This window comes from Rhinatrema bivittatum, chromosome 5, assembly GCF_901001135.1.
Source record: "Rhinatrema bivittatum chromosome 5, aRhiBiv1.1, whole genome shotgun sequence".
NCBI lineage: Eukaryota > Metazoa > Chordata > Amphibia > Gymnophiona > Rhinatrematidae > Rhinatrema > Rhinatrema bivittatum.
In genome coordinates this window covers 203,454,049-203,478,124 of record NC_042619.1, presented here as the reverse complement: position 1 = coordinate 203,478,124, position 24,076 = coordinate 203,454,049, and positions in this window count along the sequence as shown.

The following is a 24,076-nucleotide window of genomic DNA, read 5'->3' as shown; positions in this document are numbered from 1 at the left end:
GAGTGTCCTCCTTTTTGCCACATTTAAGACATAGAGGAGAATGGGCAAGCTTCATCTGGAATCGGCGAGCATCATCACACTAAATACCATGTAAGATTTTAAATTGGACCTCCCTTCGGCTCATATCAGGCAATTGTTTATATAAGGCCACAAAGTATGCTGTCATCTGTTTTGCAGAAATCGGCGAGTCCAGAGTAGAGGACCATCTGGCGGCAAGGTAGTCCATATGATCGCCCTGGCGCATTTTGAGTCCCATCTTTTTCCATTCAGTGATGGTATTAGCGAGGAAAGCTGCATCAAATATTTGGATGGCGAAATCAGTCTCAGCCACCAGCTCCGCCAGTGACCATGAAAAGGAGTGCACATAGTGACGAGCTTCCAAATAGGCATAGAACTGATGCGCTGGTATCTGAAAGGTGCGTGCAAGTGTGGCAAAGTCCAGTATCACATGAGAGACAGGATCATACATATGAAATAGGAAGACCACCCCATTGTCCGCCCAAGATTGAAAAACAGCGCCACTGTCCCTTCCCAGCAGGAAATCCATATTACCCAAAAAGGGCATCAGAAGAGAGGCAACGCCCGTTCGCTTACTGAGTTGGCGGAGCCACCTCCAAGCCTATATGCAGGGGTACATCAGTGCCCTGGGATAGGCCACCATACCTCGCGCACCCGACCGTTGTTGAATAATGTTCAGTGGAGACCCAGGGGCAACCATTCTGGCTAATAATCCTTTTTCAAAATACTTATAGGTCCCTGTTAACCATTCCCCCATGAATCTCAGCTGACATGCTGCATTATACAGCCGAACATCTGGCATATTTAGGCCTCCCTGCTCCCGGGGGCGTTCCAGTACACTATAGGCTAGTCGAGCGCGCTTCCCCTTCCATAAACAAATGTTGGATATGAGAGCGCAAGCGACGGAGGTCTCCTACCGTCACCCAGCATGGAACCATATGGAGAAGGTATAAAAATCTGGGCACATGCACCATTTTTATCAAGGCACATCTGCCAAAAAGGGACAATGGGAGTCCATAATCGCAGCTGTGCCTGCAGCTTAGCTATACATACAGTAATATTCTGAGCATATAAGAGATCCAAATGCCGCGGGATCCATATACCCAAATATTTAAATTTCTTCAGGGCCCACTGAAATGGAAAGGGACCCTCCCAGGTGTCAGGCAGCCAGCCATTTAAGGCCAGATCTTCTGATTTAGAATAATTGATTTTGAGGCCCGCCACCCTCTGAAATTGGTCGAACAGATTAACAATGACAGGCACACTGGTGTGGGGCTCCCCAATAAACAACAAAATGTCGTCAGCAAAGAGAGCAGTTTTTAAGGGATGTCCCACTACATTAAACCTGCTGAACCGTTTCTCGTCATGAAGGCGAGTGACAAAGGGCTCCAACGCCAACACGAACAATAGAGGGGACAGTGGGCAACCTTGCCGTCCCCACCCTGCAGGGTGAAAGATTCTGTAGGGGCCCCATTTAGTAAAATTGCGGCACTTGGATTGCTATACAGGACCCGTAACCATTGCAAAAAGTTGCTATTAAAACCAAACCTCTGCAGCGCCCAGAACATGTACTCCCAGGATAATGAATCAAAGGCCTTTTCTGCACCCAGGCTAAGGATTAGGGCCTCTGCCTCCAGTTGATAGCTAAGTGCTGCCAGGAGGCGCTGCACATTGTGAACACCCTGCCGGCCCTTGACAAAACCTGTTTGATCTTCATGAATAAGTGACAGCAATATATTATTCAGCAGGGATGCTAAGATAGTTGCTAAAATTTTTACATCAACATTTAGTAGTGAGATGGGACGGTACACACCCACTTCCAGGGGATCTTTCCCCGGTTTGGGGAGGACCACAGTAATAGAATGGTTAGAAAGCTCAGATATCTTATTAGAGGTCAGTAATGCAGTGTAGTGTTTTTGCAGAGGGGACAGAACCGTAAATTTCAATATCTTATAAAATTCCGATCCCAACCTGTCTTGTCCCGCTGCTTTACCCAACTTTAATTTTTGAATCACAGCATAAATTTCCTGGGTGGTTAGATGGCTATTTAGGGCAGCAAGTTGGACACTTGTCAGTTGTGGCCATTGAAGCGTACTAAAAAGTGAGTCTGCAATCACTGCGTCCATAGACTTGCCCTCATACAGTTGTTTATAGTAAGTCAAAAACCTCTCCGCAATTGCTGCAGGTGAGGTCTGGTGGACACCCCTGCTGTCCCGGATACCCATCACCGACGCCCTTGGCCCCTAGGCCACACCAGATTAGTCAGAAGGCGGTTCGCCCTATTTCCTTGCTTATAGAGCTGTATTGATAGTTCCGGGCTGACTTAGATGCCCTCTGATGCAATAAGTAGTTTAAAGCTTCCCAGGCCTTGTCTACATGAGTCTTAGCTTCCGTCGACATAACTAGCATATGGTGCTGCTGAGCAGCCTTTAGAACCGCGGTTAGCTGCAGAATTTCCGCATTTCTTTGCCTATTTCGCTTGGCCACGTATGCTATAATGGCACCCCTCATGACTACCTTTCCAGCCTCTCACATCATCTCAGGGGTGACATCAGAGGTAGTATTCGTATCCACATACTCTTCCAGCATTCCTGTAGATACTGATGGAACTGTTGATCTGTGTACAGATCAGGCTGCATGCGCCATGAGAACGGAGGCTAGCTTCCTGGCCACAGCGCAAAACCACAGTTACAGGGGCATGATCTGAGAGTGAGATGGTGCCAATACTAGCATCAGTCTCTTTAGGGAAGCACTGGTCAGAAACTGACAAGTAATCAAGCCTAGAATATGTGCGATGCAGATTAGAAAAAATTGTATAATCCCTTTCATCTAGGTGCAGAACTCTCCAAACATCCAATACCTGCAAGTCCTGGCATAACAGGTTAACTCCCACATCCTGATCCAACCCAGCAGCAAGTTTAGGGGGGCTTGCATCTATCTGTTTATTGGCAACTACATTAATGTCTCCCTCTACTACTAATTGACACTCTGACAAATCTGCCAGCAAGCTCACCATTTTAATAAAAAAGACCTGGGAGTACACGTTCGGGGCATATAGATTACAAAACACTAGGAGTGTGCATTCGTTTGCAAGACATTGGCAATCCGCAACGTATAAGTCCCTAATCGTTGTATTCGTGGGATCGCGAAACGCATCGCGATCCCCCACGAATACAACATATCATATTAGTTTCATTCTTTTGGCTTGCAGTGATTTCTTAGCAGCCATTTGAAATAGGAGATAGCAAAAACCAGCCCTTTCCAGTGAGTCATAAGTGACCTCACAGCCCTGTCATAGAGTGGATCAGACAGGTTGGCAAGGAGACCAGAATGCAACCTATCAGTGCTCTGCGATGCTATTCCTGATGACACAGCACTATTTATACGTTAAGCACGCGGTGTGCCATGCACTTTCTTGGCGGGGATGGTCTGGGGAGGTGGTCGCACTCAGAGCTAGTCTGAGTATCTCAAATCTCTATTGAATTGCTAGCTACTTTGATAGAATTTTCCATTTAAAAAATATTTGTTCGATTTGGCTGCAGTGCTGCCGCCAGCTAGCATGCTTTTTTTGACCGCACTTTTTTTTATTGATCTGAAATGGTCTCTCTCTCTGTGTCGCTGAGAGAAGTGCATTTTTCTGCTTATTTTACCCCTTGGGGTAGGTTGCAAGCAGGATTTGGGTATTGTGGCTGGGAGATATATTAAATTGCTAGCTACTTTGATAGAATTTTTCATTGAAAAATATATTTCTTCGTTTTTGCTGCTGTGCCAAACAAGCCATCCTTTTTATTTAACTGCAGTTTTTTTTTTAATTGAACTCAGGCTGTCTCTTTGTGCTGTTTTAAGCCAAGAAGACAGTGCACTCACTGGGCATCAGTGGGCACTGGGCAGTTTTGCAGACTCACATATATATTATTGGGACAGCAGTGCTCTCTGAAGCCAAATCCCCAGTGGGTCTCTTTTGTAGTTGCAAACTTGGTGTGTGCATACAGCGGACCCAGTTTTAGTATACATCCAGGTACAGCCTCGTGGGCCAGTGAGCACTTTTGCAGGCTCATGTATATTGGGACAGCGGTGCTCTCTGAAGCCAAATCCCCAGTGGGCCTCTTTTGTAGTTACAAGTTTGGTGTGTGCATACAGCGGTCCCAGTTTTAGTGTACATCCAGGCACATCCTTGTGGGCCTGGGGGCATTTTTGCAGACTCACGTATATTGGGACAGGGGTGCTCTCTGAAGCCAAATCCCCAGTGCGCCTCTTTTGGAAATAATTCTTTTAATTGAAATCCCTAGTAGGCAGTGACATTAACTCCATAATGTCAGGGAAAGCTAGACGTGGTCGAGTGATTGGGACTGATAGAGGAGGCACTTCAAAAGGCAGTGCCAGTCCCCCATTAAAGTTAAAAAGGGACCTGTTCCAATCTAAAATCTGTGGAGGGGCAGGCAGTTCCATCAGTAAAAAAATGAAATTTAAAGATGATGGATCGCCACCACCTGTTTCTGACCCTGAGTCATGCCAGACAAAATGCAACACCCAAAAGCAGCAGTGCTACAGCAGACTTGACTTAGCATTGACAATGTAGCGCAGGCACTGTTTGCTTCTGATTCCGATAAAGAATCATCTTGTGTGGGATTCTCATCATCAGAAATGGAAGAAGTAATAGCTGAAGAAGGTTTAGGAGGATTAGTTAATCCTGTCTTAGCCTCCACTTCAGTGCAGCAGGGGAGAGATGAAACTGATGATGATGATGAGGAAGAGCAGTCAGCGCAGGCACAGAGTGTGACTGATGCCCCTGGCATTGCTTCTCAGGGTGCACCCACTACTTCAATTCCAGTGCCAGCATCCATCCTGAAGGCTATAGAGAAGGGTTCATGAAAGAAATCTGTGATCTGGAGCCACTTTAAAGTGACGGAGGACCTGCGTTTTGCTCAGTGTAATTACTGTGGCAGGGCTATTAGCAGAGGCAAGCAAATGGGACATCTATCTAATTTTGGCATGACGCATCATATGAAGAGGCAACACCCAACAACAGTACTGCTATCTGGGGATGGTGGCAGTACCAGTCAGGGGACCCCTTTTTCCAGGCAGCGTAAAGTGGTTGAAAAGGAGCTGAGTCATCCCACGCCCTCAGCCCCTTCCCTTCTAGCAGTCAGATGGCAGGCCAGCAGCCACCTGCCATGTGTCAGAAGTGCCAACCCACCATGGAGGAAATGGGGTGGTGTGCGGTAACATTATCCCGGGGTAGGAGGCAGGCAGCCTCAAAAGTTGTAACCAGGAGCATTGGGGAAATGATTGCCCTTGATGACCAGCCTTTGCAGATAGTGGAGAATGTGGGTTTCAAGCATTTGCTGAAGGTATTAGTTCCAAATTACCAAGTCCCTTCCAGAACCACATTTAGCAGAAAGGTCATCCCCAGCCTGTACTACCAGGGTCGCAGTCGCATCCAAGCACTGCTAGCTAAGGCACAGGGGAGTGTGCATTTCACCTGTGATATCTGGACTGCCATGAATGCTGCACACTCTTACCTCTCCCTGACAGCACACTGGTGGGACCTGGCTGAGGCAGGGATAGGCAGCAGCTCTGTTAGTGAACAAGCATCAGGGTGGAGGTGGGTTTTACTGCACACCCACCTTATAGAAGAGGCCCATACATCAGCCAATATTCTAGCATGCATCAGACAGATGCTGGCAGGCTAGCAACTACACCAGCGAGACAGGAATCCTCAGGCAGGGTTCTTTGTCACAGACAATGGTGCAAACATGGTTAAGGCAATATACGATGGGCGCTGTAAGAACATCCGATGTTTTGCACACACTCTGCACCCGGTAGTGAAGTGAGCTCTGGGGTTGGAGTTCAATAACCAAGAGAATGAATACCTGCATATGTTAATACACAAGTGCAGGAACATAGCAGCACACTTCCACAGAAGTGTGAAGGAGGGGCAGGTTCTCCCACAAAAGCAAACTGATTTGGAGATGCCTCACAAGAATCTCATTCAAGACATTGCCAGATGATGCTGCAGAGGTTAGTGGAGCTGCAGACCTCCCTTCATGAACTTTCTGGTTCAATGGACATAGGTGTGCAGAATCCCCTAGGGATCATGATTGGCTAGTCATGAGTCAGCTGGTAAAAATCCTGCAGCCCTTCAAGGATGTCACGGAGGAGCTGAGTTCCAGAAGTGCCACCTTGGCTGACATCATCCCTATAATTAATTTTCTGGAGGAAAATTTGGAGGGCTTTAAAGAGGAAGAGGGAATGACAGCTGAAGTGCTGCTTTGTCTGGACTTTTTGCAGAGGCAGGTGCAAGAGAGATTAAGGCCTTTAACAGAAGACCAGACATACATGCTCGCCACAGTCTGTGATCCCCGTGTGAAAGGGAAACTGGCCCTACAGTCCAATTGTCCCTCATTTGTGAAGGAACTGCTGTTAGCAAAAGTCTGTGATCAGGAGCACCATAGGCAGAGACAGATTAGGCATGAAGCAGAGGAGGAAACAGCGGCGGTCACTTCAGAGAGTTGTGCTAGCCCAAGCATGAGCAGCACTCTGTCAGTGACAGCTAGTACCTCCTCCTCCTCCACTTCAGCATGCCAAAGGCATGTTGCCCATAAAGAATCATCTGTTTTGCTATGGGCTAGAGAGAAAGCAGCTGGCATGAGTGACTCTCAGCCCACCTAAGCAAAGGAGATACCAGCACAACTGTCAGTGACACGATATCTCTCAGTACCCACAGAGGACATGCAGATAGATCCGCAGGCATATTGGGCACACAAGTCCACTGTGTGGCCACACCTAGCCAAAGTGGCTCAGCGATATCTGTCATGTCCAACAACCAGTGTGCCCAATGAAAGTGTATTTTCAATGACAGGGGATATCATGAGCCCTCACCGCTCAAGGCTGGCAACAGAGTTGATGGAAATGCTAGTGTTTTTTTAAAATAAACCTGCCTTTGCTTGGGTTTCCAAATTTTCCCTGTGACTGGCAAGATGAATAAAAGCAATTGAAAACCTTGCAGCAGCTCCAACTACCTCCTATGCTCCAGATAATATAAGCACATGTACCTGACCTGAAACGCTGTGCCTGGCCGTCCACTGTCCAGGCCGTACGTCCCTACAAGGGCCTGACCTCAAACGCTGTAGCTGTCTGAGTTTAGTTCTAGTATTTCTAATTTCAGTTTCGTGTATTTGTGCAGAACTTCTTTGCAGAATATTCTTTTCCTGTTTTGCAACATTTGGAATGTAAGAACATAAAAAGTTGACTTCAGATGTTTAGAGCTTGCATATTTCATTTGCTCGATAGTTTTCATGACCTTCATAATATGGGCCATGTTCCCGAAATCTTTCTTAGGCGCCAACAGTAATGTTTCTAGTACAATAGAAAACTGGTGTCCCTACGAGGGCTTGACCTCTATCCTCAAATGCTGTGCCTGCCTGTCCAGGCCTTATGTCTCTAAAAGGGCTTCACCTCTAATGCTGTGCCTGACCATTCAGGATTTACATCTTTACAAGGGTTTGACCTCAAATGCTGTTCCTGTCCATCCAGGCCTTATGTCCCTAAAAGGGCTTGACCTTGAATGCTGTGCCTGCCCGTCCAGGCCTTATGTGCCTAAAAGGGCTTGAGCTCTAATCCTGTGCCTGTCTGTCCAGGCTTTACGTCTCTACAAGGGTTTGACCTCGAATGTTGTGCCTGCCCATCCAGGCCTTATGTCCCTAAAAGGGCTTGACCTCTAATGCTGTGCCTGTCCATCCAAGCTTTACATCTCTACAAGTGTTTGACCTCGAATGCTGTGCCTGTCCGTCCAAGCCTTTGTCCCTAAAAGGGCTTGACCTCTAATGCTGTGCCTGTCCGTCCAGGCCTTATGTCCCTAAAATGGCTTGTCCTCTAATGATGTGCTTGTCCGTTTAGGCTTTACGTCTCTACAAGGGTTTGACCTTGAATGCTGTGCCTGTCCATCCAGGCCTTATGTCCCTAAAAGGGCTTCACCTCTAATGCTGTGCCTGTCCGTCTAGGCCTTACATCCCTAGGATGGCTTGACCTCTATCCTCGAATGCTATGCCTTTCCGTTCAGGGCTTGACCTCTAACGCTGTGCATGTCCATCCACATTTGGAATGTAAGAACATAAAAAGCTGACTTAAGATGTTTGGAGCTTGCATAGTTTATATGCTCAATAGTTTTCCTGAACTTCATAATATGGCCCATGTTCCCAAAATCTTTTTTGGTACCAATAGTAATGTTTCTAGTACTATAGAAAACTGGTGGTACTTGCACTCTAGTTCATCCTCTGTCTTCCTCTGTAGTTTACACAGTGCTGTGTAAACTACAAAGTCAACATAGGTTGATATTGTAGATTTGGACTTGAGTAGCGGTTTTCTTATTTCTGAGAGCTCTTCATGTTCCTTTTTCATCAGCTGAAGTGCATAAATACAGTTAGTAGCTTCTGGGTATTCACAAATAATCTCCAGATCAGTTCTTGCTTCACAAATGGCAGTCTCTATTGCTCTAAAAGCATCCTCTGTTGAATTATCTTTCAGAAATGAAAAAGATGCCATTTTCTTTGGGCAGTAAACCAGTTCAAGAAGAAGTGACAGATCAAATCACAACATACCTGCACAAAGGAAATCCTCTAATGCTGTGCCTGTCTGTCCAGGTTTTACATCTCCACGAGGGTTTGACCTCGAATGCTGTGCCTGTCCATCCAGGCCTTATGTCCCTAAAAGGGTTTGACCACTAATGCTGTGCCTGTCCTTTCAGGCCTTATGTCTCTATGAGGGTTTGACCTCTAATGCTGTGCCTGTCCATCCAGGCCTTATGTCCCTAAAAGGGTTTGACCTCTAATGCTTTGCCTGTCTGTCCAGGCCTTATTTCCCTAAAAGGGTTTGACCTCTAATGCTGTGCCTGTCCATCCAGATGTTATGTCTCTATGAGGGTTTGACCTTTAATGCTGTGTGTGTCCGTCCAGGCCTTATGTCCCTAAAAGGGTTTGACCTCTAATGCTGTGCCTGTCCCTCCAGGCCTTAAGTCCCTACGAGGGCTTGAATAGGGGTGTGCATTCGTTTTGAACGCATATGTAAAACGCAACTTATATTTTTAAAAGAGAAAAAAAAGGTTTGATGCGCAATGCATCGCGACTTCCAACTTATTCAACATAGCTATGTTGAATACGTTGAACCTAAATAAACACTTAAACCCCCTACCCTCCTGACACCCCCAAGACTTACCAAAACTCCCTGGTGGTCCAGCGGAGAGTCAGGAAGCCATCCCTGCACTCCTTTGCGATTTCCTCATGGCGCCGATAGCCTGTGTCACAGGGGCTGCCGGTGTCATTGGTCAGCCTCGGTCACATGGTCACCGGCACCATCTTGTGCTCCTACCACGTGACAGGTAGGTCATGTGGCAGGAGGTCGCTCCGGGACCCCCGTTGGACCGAACCGGAACTTTTGGCCAGCTTGGGGGGGCCTCCTGACCCCCCCCAAGCTGGCCAAAAGTTCCGGTTTGGTCCAACGGGGGTCCGGGAGCGGAGGAGCATGTGACACCGGAACGGAGTAGCATGTGACGCCGGAGCGGAGTGACGCCGGCGTCACGTGCTCCTCCGCGCCTCCGCTCCGGGACCCCCGTTGGACCCAACCGGAACTTTTGGCCAGCTTGGAGGGGTCAGGAGGCCCCCCCAAGCTGGCCAAAAGTTCCGGTTGGGTCCAGCGGGGGTCCCGGAGCGACCTCCTGCCACATTACCTACCTGTCACGTGGTAGGAGCACAAGATGGCGCCGGTGACCATGTGACAGGGGCTGACCAATAGCACGGGCAGCCCCTGTGACCCAGGCTATCGGCGCCGTGAGGAAATTGCAAAGGAGTGCAGGGATGGCTTCCTGACTCCCCGCTGGACCACCAGGGAGTTTTGGTAAGTCTTGGTGGGGGGATTAAGGAGGGTGGGGGGTTTAAATTTTTATTTAGGGAACCGGGAAAAGTATGGACAGATCCTCAACTTATGGAATTCTCCATAAGTCCATATTGAATGAAATCGACACCACACGAAAACTTATCAACGATTCAACGAACACGTTTTGTCTGCACATCCCTAGGCTTGACCTCTAATGCTGTGCCTATCTGTCCAGGCCTTATGTCCCTACGTGGGCTTGACCTCTATCCTCAATTGCTGTGCCTGTGCATCCAGGCCTTATGTCCCTATGAGGGCTTGACCTCTATCCTCGATTGCTGTGCCTGTCTGTCCAGGCCTTATGTCCCTACGTGGGCTTGACCTCTATCCTGGAGTGCTGTGCCTGTCCATCCAGGCCTTACATCCCTAAAAGGGCTGTGCCTGACCATCCTGGAGCCCTTTCCTGCTTAAAGGAAAGGGAACTCTCCCTAGGGTAGCCGGCAGCCTGTCTCTTAGTACCTGTTGACCCATGTTGAACCACTGTTCACATGGCACACTGCTCCACATCGCCACGCTTTGAAGGCTCGTGCTCCACTCTAGGGGACAACCCATTCCAGGGAGCCCTTTCCTGCTCAAAGGAAAGGGAACTCTCCCCGGGCCGGGTAGCCGGCCAGCCTGTCTCTTAGTACCTGTTGACCCATGTTGAACCGCTGTTCACATGGCACCCTCCTCCGCCTCGGCCTTGAAAATTCTCGTTTGTATATCTGCTGACTCCTCCAGATTTTAAAAGACCAGTGACAGCTCACTAGATGCCAATGGAAACATCCCACTCTATGGGTGAACCCATTCTAGGGAGCCCTTTCCTGTGAAAAGGAAAGGGAACTCTCCCTGGGGCCAGCCTGTCTTGCCCCTATCAAAACCACAGGCACTTGACTACCTCAGCTCTACCAGCATGTCTTGCCCCTATCAAAACCACAGGGACCAGACTACCTCTGCTTTGCCAGCCTGTCTTGCCCCTATCAGCTTTCTGCCACTCTGCCTTGCTGCCATACACCAGATGATTCACTCAACTCCTTGTGGTGTTCTTGCCACTATCATGGTTCCTCAGTGTGTTGGTGCTAGTCTTTCTGCTTGCTATGTTCCCCCTTCATTGTGCTGTAGGATGTTGATGCCACTTGTCTTGCCACTTTGCCTGTTGTGCTGCCTTTGAGGGTTCATGCATCTGTTATCGGTGCTCTCTTTTGATGCTGTGGTGTGTTTTTTACACTGTCGCTGCTGCTTTGCGCCTCTGTTATAGCACTCTTGCCACTCCTGGTACCCTTTGCCCCTTTATAGTACCTTAGGTTATTCATGCCACTTTGCCACAGTCTAAATACCTTGGAGCTCTTTTCTCATACTGATGATAGCTCCCCAGAAGTTTCATCAATTGATAAGAAAACTCCAAATCTGCAGCCAAAAATAGGCTGCAAATACTTCCCCCATTGACTTTAATGGAAAATTGGAAAACGAATAAAACATATCAATGAATTGGTTTCCCCCCTATGAAACAAATGCAACAGTTTGGGTCCTGGCGAAGCAAATACCGAATAGCAACACATTTTTTCCTTCTGCTCATCCCTAGTATAAATACCTACCTAGAATGAGTGTCTTCTAGCTTGTCTCTCTCCCTCTCTCTCTCTCTCAAATACTAAAAACGCTATTTGCAAAAACATTGCAAAGTGCGATAAAGCCATATCGCATGGCTTAACGCAAATGAAAAAGGTGTAGTTAAAGCTGTGCGATATGGCTTCACAAATTGCAAAGCTAGCCCACTTGGCCACAAATCCTGCCCCAAACTCCTCCCCTTTTCCTTAATTTGCATCGCACCATGCGTTATGGCATTTTCACATGCGTTATAGGTGTTTTCCGCATACGAAAACGCCTTAACACATGCGAAAATGCCATATAGCACTTTGATAAATGACCCCCTTAGTATGAGACATGAAAGTTAGTCTTGCATCCAGGATCATGAGTTTCATATGAGAGAGAAAAAGACACATTATCCAGTTTTATGACTGGTAAGTTCTCAGGCACAGTTCTTCCAAGCAATAAAATTATGGATTTCTGCAAATTTAGTGCTAACTTATTTTTAACCATCCAACTGTTAACATAATTTAATCATTTTTTTCAAATAGTCTATTGATAACTCATCAACAGACTCACACTATACAATAAATTGTATATTCCAATCCTATTGACGATAATATTTTCCTCAAGGATTGAAGATATAAATTGAAAAGTACTGTAGATATGCATACCCTTGCAGTACTCCAGACGTTATTACTTTCCAGTCAGATCCCTGCTTCTTTCTATTGGGTAAAAAAAATGTAAAACCAGGCAAGTACTTTATCTTTAATGCCAGTGTTGTTATGATTCTGCTTGTCAAGCAGCATCCCAACCACTAGAGGTACTCCGGGAGCTGCTTCTACCCTCTTTCCAGCTTTAGTCTCAATGACTTCATGACTCGGCAAACCCCTGCCTATTTAGCCCTGCCTCCATCTAGACTTAGGGCCTTGTCATTGAGTTTTCTTGGCTTCTTGCTTGGCTCCTTGTTTCTGTATACTTTGTGGCTCTCTTCAGCCTTCTGCCTTGTGGCTTCCCAAAGCCTTCTTGCCTCTATATACCTTGTGGCTCTCCGCAGCCTTCTGTCTTGAGCTTCTTCTCTAGCCATCTGTCCCAAGCTTGCCAGTATTAGTAACGTCTGTCTTGTTCCACTGTTCCAGTGTTCCTCCCCAGATCTTGGTTTCTCTCTGAGCTCCAGACCTACCAAACATAAGCCTCTAGCCCTGCAGCGTGCCTCTCAAGTCCACTCTGGCTTCTGTCTCCAGTCCTGCCTGACATCAGACTACAGCCCTGCAGTTTGTCTCTCCAGTCCTGCCTGACATCAGCCTACAGCCCTGCAGTTTGCCTTTTCAGATCTGTCTTACTTCTGTCTCCACAGCAAACTGCATTCCCTTGCCTGTTCAGCTTCACTTGAGTTTGTTCGTTCCCCTCCTCCCTTAGGTCTCCTCCCTTGTTTAAGTTCTGCCAGCCACCAGAATCCAAGGGCTCAACCTGCAGGGAAGGTGGTTTAGGAAGATCCCCTAGTCTAGTCTGCCCCTGGAGTCCTGGACTGTTCCCGTTGGGGTCCCCAAGCCTATCTGGGTCCTCTAACACTACCATTCATCTTCCACCTAAACCGGTCAGTCAGTGAAAGAAGAAAAGTCTCCATTCCAAAGTGATAAGGATCAAGAATATTATGCTCCTGAAGATAATCTTACAACTGCTGTAGCACCGATTTTTCCATTATTTTGCTTAATAATGACAAATTGAATATAGACCTACAGTTAGTAATAGGCTCGGGAAGGGCTTATTTTTTTGTGTTACAGGATGAACTGCAGTGCTATTGCAGGGGAGGAAAAGTCGAGTGCATCTGGTTTAGAGCCTGCTGACTTGCTTGGATCTTGAACTGAGTCATAGAGTTAGTGCTGACCCACATCAGACAGATCTAGACCTTTTTGGATCACCTCCTCTGAGAATAAAGGAGCTATGTTCAACTACTTAAAAGGACAGAGGTTTCAGACTCATCTTCCATGAGACTTATTTTTCTGTGATAGGCCAGGAAAGAGTGACAGGAAAAACTGAGATTAATTTTTAAAAATGTTTTGATTGAGTTCCTTTCTCAGTCTCTTATTGTGTGTGTCTAATACAGGTTGAAGGCTGAACAAAGGCTGTCCAGCTAAGAGGTGAGAGGTGGAGCTGAACACTAAAATCAAAGATAGAAGAAGCTGAAAAGTTGCAGAATGATTTGAATTAACTGGGCCATGGACTGGAATATAGGAAACAAGATTTACTGAAGAAAAATGTAATAATCCTCCCAGGGAACATAATTTAGTAGTTGTACAGATGGGTGAATTACCCCAAGACCTAGTTATCTAAGCAGATGATAAACTAAATGTAATATTACATTCACATGGCAGCTGGCAAATCATTAAGGGTCATTGGGAGCATGAAACAAGGTATCAGATGTAGGGTAAAGAGGCAATATTATTACTTCAAAAGGCATTGGTGAGACCTCTTTTGGAATAAAAGCAGTAGTGGTTGACTCAATATTGGAATCTCTTCTACTTTCTATGTCTATTTACCTTGAATTAACACTGTGATTTCTTAACATTTGAATGCTCAAAGGACTTGCAAGTTTTGGGTTCCTTCCTGACGCAGTTCTTATGAAACATGGACTTATAACTTTTGGCTTTATGATGTCACACTGCAAACTCTGCCTAATAAAGTTTAAATGAACTTCTGATAAACTTTATGGACATTTATATTGATTACATCTTCCCTCTCTATTGAGTTAGTGAGTGACCACATATTGGAACCATACTGATGATTTCAATGGAAAGAACAAAATTGATAAGGAATGTCTATCCTATTTAGAGAGGCTAGGGAGGTGGGACATCCTTTCCAGTCAGAAAAAGAGATGATGGGGGCGGGGGGTGTTCCAAGATGGCCGACCTGACGGTTTGAAGTGATTGCAGTCCCATCTGAATTTTCCTCTAAAATAAAAATTATGCTGCACACTGTGAGGAAACATTGCGCCAAAGAGCACGATTCGACATCTGAGGTCCCTCCAACTGGGATTGTGGGGCCGATGGCGCTTACTTGTGTTGGGAGGATAGAAGGCTGGGAGAAGGTTCGCAGAGGGGAGAGCAAGAGGAAGTTGACCCCTCAGGAACTACAGATATCTTTGTCCCCGGCTAATCATAGGCCTCTGGATAACCCAGTGGAGGCAAGGCTCGTTGATCAACTGCGTGCTGTGGAGCTAGGCGAGGGGTTGGAAGAAGCGGCCCTGAGCCTAGAACTATCCAGCAATGGAGGGTTTATGAACCCCACAGAGAGCCTCGCTGGACACAGGGATGCTGCAGGCAACAGAGAGGCCCACCAACTGGAGGATAGATTAACCACAACAGGCCCTTGGAAATTTTGTCTGGTAAGACCAGATTCCATTACTTTGGACTCAATATAGGAGGCAATATAGTCTTTAAATGAGAATTTGCTACTTTCAAACAAATTCATTAGTTAATTAATATGGTAAAATGGAGAAACATGTGGATTTGTTGGAAAGGACTGTGGAAAAGTATAAAGACTCCTGTAATTCTATTAAGGAAATTAAAGAGTATTCAGAACTTCAGCAGAATGTTATCAAAGAAAATCATTTACTATCCTTTAGAATGGAACAGTTAGAAAATTAAATATGGGGGAGGAATCTCCATATATTAAATTTCCCCAAAGAGCCATTGGTTCCTGCAAAGATATGTTAAGAAGATACATGATACAGGTTTTGAAAATCTCTAAGCATTCCTCCTTTTAAGAAAGAATCTTTGAAGCAAAATGGAATGCAGGTTATTTCCCCGGTTCATCCAACTTTGGATATAAAGAATATCTTGGAATCAACTCAAGAGAACCTTGTGATACCCTTTACACTGTTACCTTCCTTATGGAGTCAGATAAGCAATGGATAATGAAGTTGGTTTTTTTGCCATTGACAAGAGACTTTCTTGGGGTCTAAAATTAGTATATACCCGGATTTATCTAAACCTACACAGTTAAAAAGGCAGTTTTTTACATTGAGATCTAATGTGCTTAACATAGGTGTCTTTTATATGTTAAAATTTCCATGTAAATGTGTAATCAAGTTTCAGAATAACTCTTATGTGTTTTATATTCCAGAACAGTTATCTAATTTTTTGTTAAAGTTCCAACAGCATCTACTTCCACATCTCCAATTGGCGAGTAGCTGTAAAAAGTCTGCAGTTGCACGATCGAATGTAAATCTTCCCGTATTGTCAGATCACATTTTCTTTTATGAAGGTATTATTTTGGGGTTGTGATTGGATCCCTCCCCCCATAAATGTGGATTTGTGATCAGAAATATTGGATATGATTTTTCTTTTAATAATTATCTCTTTATTAAGTTTTTCAATATTACATAACATAAAATATGTTTCATCACATAACAAAAGTAATCATCTGAGGGAACATATTAATTCATATAACAACACAATCTCATATTTATATATATTTCACTCATTTAACCATATAATGTGGGGGGTCCTAATAGACAAATTCAATCATAAATCATTAAACATGAGGAGGAGTATTATCTAAATGATTCTCAAAGGCCTTTACTTCTGGTGTATTTTGATTTCCACTTAATCTAGTTTTATCCCTTAAGAAGTTTTCAAGGTGGGGTGGCTCCTTAAAAATAAACTTTTTACCCTGGTAGTTTACAAAACATTTAGATGGAAATTTCAAATAAAATGTAGCCCCAATTTCCAGAGTTTTATTTTTTAAAGCCTGAAACTGTTTCCTATGGACCTGAGTAGGTCTGGAAACATCTGGGAACACAAACACTTTTTGGCCATAGAATTGTATATCCTTGTTCTTACATTCTCCTTATCCTTCTCTAAAGAAATGGATACAAAAATGGTTGCCCTTCTATTTATAATATCAGTGGATTCTTCCAAAAAGGTTGAAATACCAAGACTATTATCCTCATTTGGCACATTGATATTATTTGGCCGGGCAGGAAAATAGTAAATTTTTTATATTAATGGCATATCTTTCTCTTCAAATGCTAGATTTTCTTTTAAAAATTTCACAAACATTTCATTTGGAGATAATAATCTAGAAATCGGAAAGTTAACAAATCTTAAGTTCTTAATTCTCAATAAATTTTCAACATTTTCTAATTCTGCATGTAATGAAGTACTATTTATAATACTCATGTTCTCCCTCTCTTGAAAATTCTGAATTTTCGCAGAGACTGTTTTTAATGTGGTTTCCACTTCATTCAACCTTTTCCCTTGAGCTAATATAGATAGCCTGTTAACATTTACCAGAGATGATAAGGAAGTATTAACTTGTATTAAGTTAGAATCTAACTTCACTAGAACTCTCCTTAAGTCCCCAAGAGTCACTTTAGCCGGATCCACAAAATCCATCTGTGCATGGTCTATGGTAACTACAACATTACCATCATCTGCCTCTGAAGATTGTAAATCAGGGCAGGGCAGTGGATCTACCTCAGTCAATGGAAGCTGTATTTCTTGTACACTCACATTTCCTGTAGTAGCCTCTGCTGAATGATCTTCCCTCGTGGCTCCTGGGGGTTGAGGAGGGGTAGGCCCATTGCCTGGACTCAGTGAGGCATCCGAGATGTCTCGTGTGCAGTCCATTTGTGGCGTTCCCTGCCGATTTATGTGGGCATGCATGGGGCCAATCCTTAGTGTGGCTGGAGAAGTAACAAACCTTGCTTTCCTTTTCTGACCCATCGATCACCGAAGATTTTCTCCTCTCTCACTCCCGGTCAATCACAGTCAAAGCCGGTCTAAGCCGCGTGCCACTTAAGAGGCTGGTCTAAGCTGCGTGCCAACCTGCCTCGGGATTTAAAGTTCCGGTCCCTGGTTGATGACGTCAGCAGCACAGGGAACAGCTGGTAGCAATCAATCTCACCCTATGCTTTCTCCGCTCACACGACAGGGGTCAGCCGGTTCTCTCTCCCGTTCTAGTGCTCCAAACCAGGACAGCTTCCTTTTACTCCTTCTCCTCCATGAATGGATATGTTTTTTCTTTATTCCTATTTTTCCTTTTTTAGAAATTCAATTTATCTGTAATTTCAAATTCAAGTTGTATTTTCTTGAATGTATAATGGATAATGCATAAATAAAAAAAAAGAAAAAGATGATGGTACCTTTTGGAGGTAGTTTTCAAAATGTTTTATGCACAGAGTGCGATGTACAAACAGAGCAGTGCACTCTTGTGAAGCTTTGATGACCTTTGGAGTGAGGAAACTCACCCAAAGATGAGATTTGTGCAATGTTCTCTCAACCTAGATTGATGTTACCGAAGTAGAGACTCCATCAAGTTACATTGAGAGAACATTGCACAAATCTCATCTTTGGGTGAGTTTCCTCACTCCAAAGGTCATCAAATCTTCACAAGAGTGCACTGTTCTGTTCGTATGTTGCACTCTGAATGTCAGTGGCTCCTAACCCCTACACTAATACCTAAACCTCACCTGAAGTAGCTAGGTGAGCCTCCTATAGAAGTATAAATACCTACCTAGTATGAGGGTCTTATAGCTAGTCTCTCTCCCTCTCCCCCCCCCCCCCCCCCCCAAGTGGTTGTAGGTAGGAAATACAACAATTCTGGCACTTATCGCAAAGTGCAAAAAAGTTATCACAGTTTGCACTAATACCTATGCAAAGTACTAAGATAGCACACTTTGTGATAAACAGCCTATTACCATAAAACACACCCCTTTTCCTATCACATGCGATATTTAGTGCATTTTAATAAATCCCGGCCTAAATGGCTTACCCGGTTTAATTTAGCCCTTATCCGGCTAAATTCTAACCGGGTTACTCTGATATTCAGAGTTAACCAATTAACCTTTGCATTTAACTCTGGTCAGGCCGTAGGGATATCCTAAAGTTAGCCAGTGAGACATAACCGGTTAACTTTAAGATAGCTAGGTATATTCATCAGTGGCGCAATCGTGCTGTTGAATATGCCCTACTAGTTAGCCAGGCTAGTTAGTGGCTGAAAATGGACTCCCAAGTGTCTAGTAAACTTAGCAGTATGATGAGCAGACATTATCATTCAGTTTAGAAATGTGTTCCAAATATTACTGTTTCAGTAGCACTGACATGATTTATTGATACTGATGGTTGTTCTCTAGTTTGCTGGACTGGAATCCATTTCAGCAACTTTGGACAGCTTGAGAACTTGTGGTAATAATAATTCTTTAACAATACATATCCCTCATGCATTCACTATATTTCTGATGGGAGATTAGCAGAAGATTTTTTTCTGACATGAGATTTACTTTTTCAACAAATGTAAAGGACAAGTGAACTTTAAAATAAATGATATGTAAAAATAAATTATTCACCACTAATGAGGTCACTTTGCTAAGAAATGAATAAATCTGATGAGCACACATGAATCATAACATTAACATTAAAGAATGTTAATATTTTATAAACTATCACATCTGAGATTTTGGTACGGTAATATAAAATGAAATTCCTACTTTTATGGACTCTAGGATTGTGGAAGGATGTCTCCAAGACAATCTGGAAGGAATCCAAAAAAAATTTTAAACATCTCCCTCTCTTAGATTAAAAGTCCCTGTCCATGTCCAGCTAATGTCTTGCCTTCATGGCAGTTTTGTGAATTACTGTATCTTGTAAAAATCTATCAGTCTTTTTCCCTAGTTGGTGGACTTAGCACAGGCCCAGAAGGTGATATATTAGAGCTCCAAGGAGGGCTAATGGTGTTCCTGCTGCTCAAATTGATATTTCAGTCTCAGACCTCAAGGCTGTCTACGCATCCCAACATTCTGGACTGTAGAATGCATCTGCTCTCAGCTACAACTAAAATGAGTCACAAAGAATTAGGCCCAGCAAGGATGGTTTTTATACCTCTGTCATATTCTCTGGAGGAAATATTCTTTCTTACTTTCAAAATCTGAGAATTTCTGAATTAACCAATAGAAAGTGTCATGTTCTAGATGGGCTCAGTTCTATTTTATTTTATTTATTTCAAAGTATTTATATCCCACACTCTCCAAGCTTCAGGGCTGGGCATATAAAATATATATAAAATCAATAGGTATCACACTAACTCGACAATATAACTAAAAAAACCCCAACATATTTAAGTATCTCTGCAGTCTAATACATACAGCCAAGTTTGGTGCCAGCTTCAAAGAACAGAGAGTTAAGTGCTGCTGGAAAGGATACTTTAAACAAATGCATTTTTAAAGCTTTCTTAAACACCTTAGCCTCCTTCAGAAAGCATATGGAAAGAGGAAGAAGTTCCAAAGTGTCAGTGCTGCTATTGAAAAGATCCTCTCACGGGTTACTGATAGGTGGGCTGACCAGAGGGAAGGAGTGTCCAATGAAAAATGAGAGGATGATCGAAGAGTATGGGGTGGAATATAGTGGGATGGTAACTTTCAAATTGTCACACACTTTGGCACAGGTGCTTCGGTGTGCACCCTCAAATGCAACCAGTTTATAACTTGCACGCATGTATGCATGCTGTGATGAGTTGAGCCAGAGCGGAGTCTCTGTGCTGTATAACTTTGAGGTGTTTTCCTCAAAGGGACTGTTACTTTGCAGGAAGGAAACTACATTTCCCAGGTGCCCTGGTAGTCAGCCTCAGGAAGGGTTGGGGGCAGGGAAACACAAGGGCGGCTTCTTCCTAGGGAGGGGCACTCTATCTGACATAAAGAGAGTAGCCTTCCAAAGGAAGAGAGAGGAGAGCTGGAGGGAAGGCAAGGCAAGTAACATCTAAAGCCTGAGGCAGGGGGATAGTGCCCAGGTAGACCCTTTTCCACTAAAGGCTACGTCAGCTCTAACAGGATTCCTTCACTCTTAAGGGCTGTGTAACAGGGGATATGCATAAGTGTCGTCAGCAGTGCCTTGAGGGTTAATTAGAGGGATTAGCTCCGGTGGCGTTGAAGAAGCTGAGGTAGGAAGGCTTATGCAAATGTGGAGAATGCTTATTATGGGGTTTGGAACGAAGTATAAGGTAAAAAGGAAGAATATAAAATGGTTTTAGGACTGTACAAGCCAGGGGAGCTTGTGGCAGTGAAAAGAGTAGTTTTACTTAATGAAGTCAGCTGGAGGAAAAGAGGTAATTAGGACCTGGCAGCTGGCCTAAGGAGACGTTCCTGCAGTGGGGGAGGTTTCAGTACTGTGTTATGCTTGGGGGAAGTATAAGGTACTGGGGGACAAACCTACTTTGCCCACATGTTGTGCAGGGGAACATATACTAGAAATTCAGAGTGAGAAGCTTGGATGTTTTGGGGGATTAGTGAATCAGGGCTTAAAGGGTATCAAACCCGCAAGCTCCCAGTTACTGCTTGGTAATGCAGGTCTGGTAATACTGTTTATGTTGAGTGTTTTTCCTTTCTGTGGAGTTTTGTTTAATTAATAAACTTCAATACATAAGAAGCTTCTGCCTGAATGTAATATGTTGTTTTAAAGGGCTGCCCGGGGGGTGACCCTTACTCTAGTGGAGAATGAGGGAAGTTTGGTCTCAGGGGCCTAGTTGTACGAGAACCTTCCCTCACAAGTGGTGCTGACCCATAGCCTCCTTGCCTTATGGTTATCCTCTACTCCTGTCTCCTGGGAGAAACTTCAAGAAGGGATCTGCTATAAAGGACTTTGTGGAAGCAGTCCTTGATAATTAGCCCCGAGCTTGAAGTCACCGCTGAGGACCTGCCACCAGGGGCACCATCATCGCCACAATGCACATGTTATAAAACAGCGTGAGCATGTGCACATGTGCACCCAGTTTTAAGTGGGCACGAACCTATGCACGTAATTCCCGCTTCAACTAAGTCATGGAATTTTAAAATAGGTGCGCATCCACACAGTTGCCAGTATCACCAGTTCATCTACCAGTTCACCCAATTAACAGCTAGGTCCTCCAAACTCTCCTGGTTTGATAGTCTGCACCCCCTCCAGTTATCCCAGACAACCCCTGAGAAATGGCTATTTATTTTTATTTTTAAACTTATACATCTTCCATAGCAGAAATAAACTTACATGGTAAGGGATTTCATCTTCCATAGCAGAAATAAACTTACATGGTAAGGGATTTGGGTGCACGCCTAGGCACGTAAGTATTTATGCGCACATCTCTTGGCCAAGCCCGAAAATGCCCATGTCCCACCCAGATCATGCCCAAAGCACATCCCTTTTTGCAAACCTTTGAGATGTGCACACAGCGGGAGCAGTGCATCTGAGCAAATTTTTAAAAATTCGGTGGGCGCATGTGAGCCTGACATGTACATATCTACCAATTTTGGCATGTGCTGAGTTTTTTAAATTCACCTCTAAGGGTGATCCAGAGAGAGGTAATATTATTGAGGAGAGTATGGATTGTGACAGCAAATCTCTCATTTGATCCAGTGTGCTTTGTGTAACAGTAGAAGGACACTGGTAATCAGAGGAAGGGCTGGGATTTAAATAGTTAGGCTTACTGAAATTATTCTTTAGGTAGTGTGTTGTATTTTTTTATGCACCCAGACTTATTTTTTATTCTATTTTAAAAGAAAAAGACCTCTTTTAAAGAGGCTATATTGAGAATTTAATTGCTCTAGACTTATGGGATATATCCTCACATCTGTCTTCATGGATTGCCAAATAACATGCTGGAGAGACATCATCCACAGAATTCAAACATCTAAAATTAGGTTTTATCTTTGAAAAAATATGGATATTTTCTTCTAATTCAATGGATAAATAAACCACACAGTTACAAATGGTCAACCTTGTAACCCGCGTAAGAAAGAATACTCAAAAGTCAACGCATTAATTGAATATATTGCCCTTCAGCAAATTATAAGTTAGCACTATGAAGTAAATAGTGACTTTTACAATTTTATCACATTGAGAAAGCATTTAAAAAGTTAAACACAATTAAAAATGATTGTGCCCTAGCAATGACATTATTATAGTCCTTCACGTTAGCATTAAAATAATGAAGGCTTTGTAGGTATAACATCGCTTCCATTTGTCCTTTTCTGTCCACCTTTGTACAGATGCTGAGCAAACTACATTTAATGCATGAGGCTCGTCACCTCCCCCTCCCTTCCTCATAAACTAATTTAATCCACTGTTACAAAACATAAATTATGTCTCTTTAGCTCCTGAAAACCGTATCCATCATAGGTGGCAGGCTATTTGGAGAATTATTTCATTATGTTTGATTAACAAAAGGATAATTTCTGCAATGTTGCCTGCCCTACCTATTGCCTAGCATAGTGATTATTATGGGTTACTGCACTGAGCTTTGGTGGATGAAGTCAAGGGAAAGATTGATTTCCAGATCCAACTAAGCTCTGCCCATTCTTCCTTCCAACAGCAGTATCATGGACTCTTCCAGATCTCTGTCTTTACTCTTGCTTCTGTATAACTAAAGATCTTCTCCCATACTGTCTTGATTTTGGATACCAGCTTTATCTGCACTGGAGGACTGTTACACACATACACACACACACACAAACACACAACCCTTATGTGAGGAAATATCTCATGTTAATTTTGTGCCTACCTTCCTTCGTGACCATGTTGTTCCCTATGGCTGTTGATATCCAGAAGAGCCTGAGGTTTGGACTTGAGAAGCTAAAGATGGCAACCCTTGACTCAATCTAGAAGACGATCTTATCAGTAGTTAATCATTTAGATGGTATTTCCACTTGAATATTGGATTTTATTTCTCTGCTTTTTGCTTCCCTCTGACCATGTCACTGAGCTAGAGGTATTAGATCTGCAAGTTTCTGAATTATAGTCATCTACTGTAACTTTAATGAAGTATAATAATGTAGAGAACAGGAACCAAGATGGATGCAGAGAGATGTGTAGTGTGAAGCTGTGTTCCGGAGCTGAATTACCTTGAGCTCTTTTTTCGTTTTTATTATGCCTTGCAAGCCCAAAGGCAAGGTGCAGGAGTTTCCCTTGGACTCCCCACAGCCCCACAACTCTGGCAGTCTTCTATGGTGGAACATCTGCACATAATTCATGATGCCTCACTCAATGCCGCTGTTGCTGGTATGGGCTTGGAAGCAGTCGACTGGTTAGATAGCAAAATTCTGATTACCTCAAGTGAGTACACTATTCCTCCAATGCTAAACCACAATGCTGCAGTGCTGTTGGGCATGTCACAAGATTCAAAAGGAGTAGGGCGAATGACATCCATTGACGAAAACAAGGCTGAATCTGCCTTGCCAGTAGATCTGATGAACTCACAGGAGACATCACAGGCTTGTGCCACAGATGAGGGCAGAGATTCTGTGATTGATTTTGCTGGAACTTCAGGACCTGTTCAGGGTCATGGAGTATGTCCCAGTTTCCTTCTTTGGTTTCTATCTCCATTTCAAGCCTTCATGAAAGGTCCTCCCTTGTTAGACCTTCCACTATAACCTTAAGGGGTAATTTTCAAAAGGTTTTACACACTTAAAACTGGGTTTTACACATGTAAATGCACTTTAAGTTTGTAAATTGGCTTTTGAAAATTGCTACAATAGTATGTTAAATTTACATGTGTAACTCCTTTGAAAATTACCTTCTGTGAGACTAGGTGGACTGCCTTG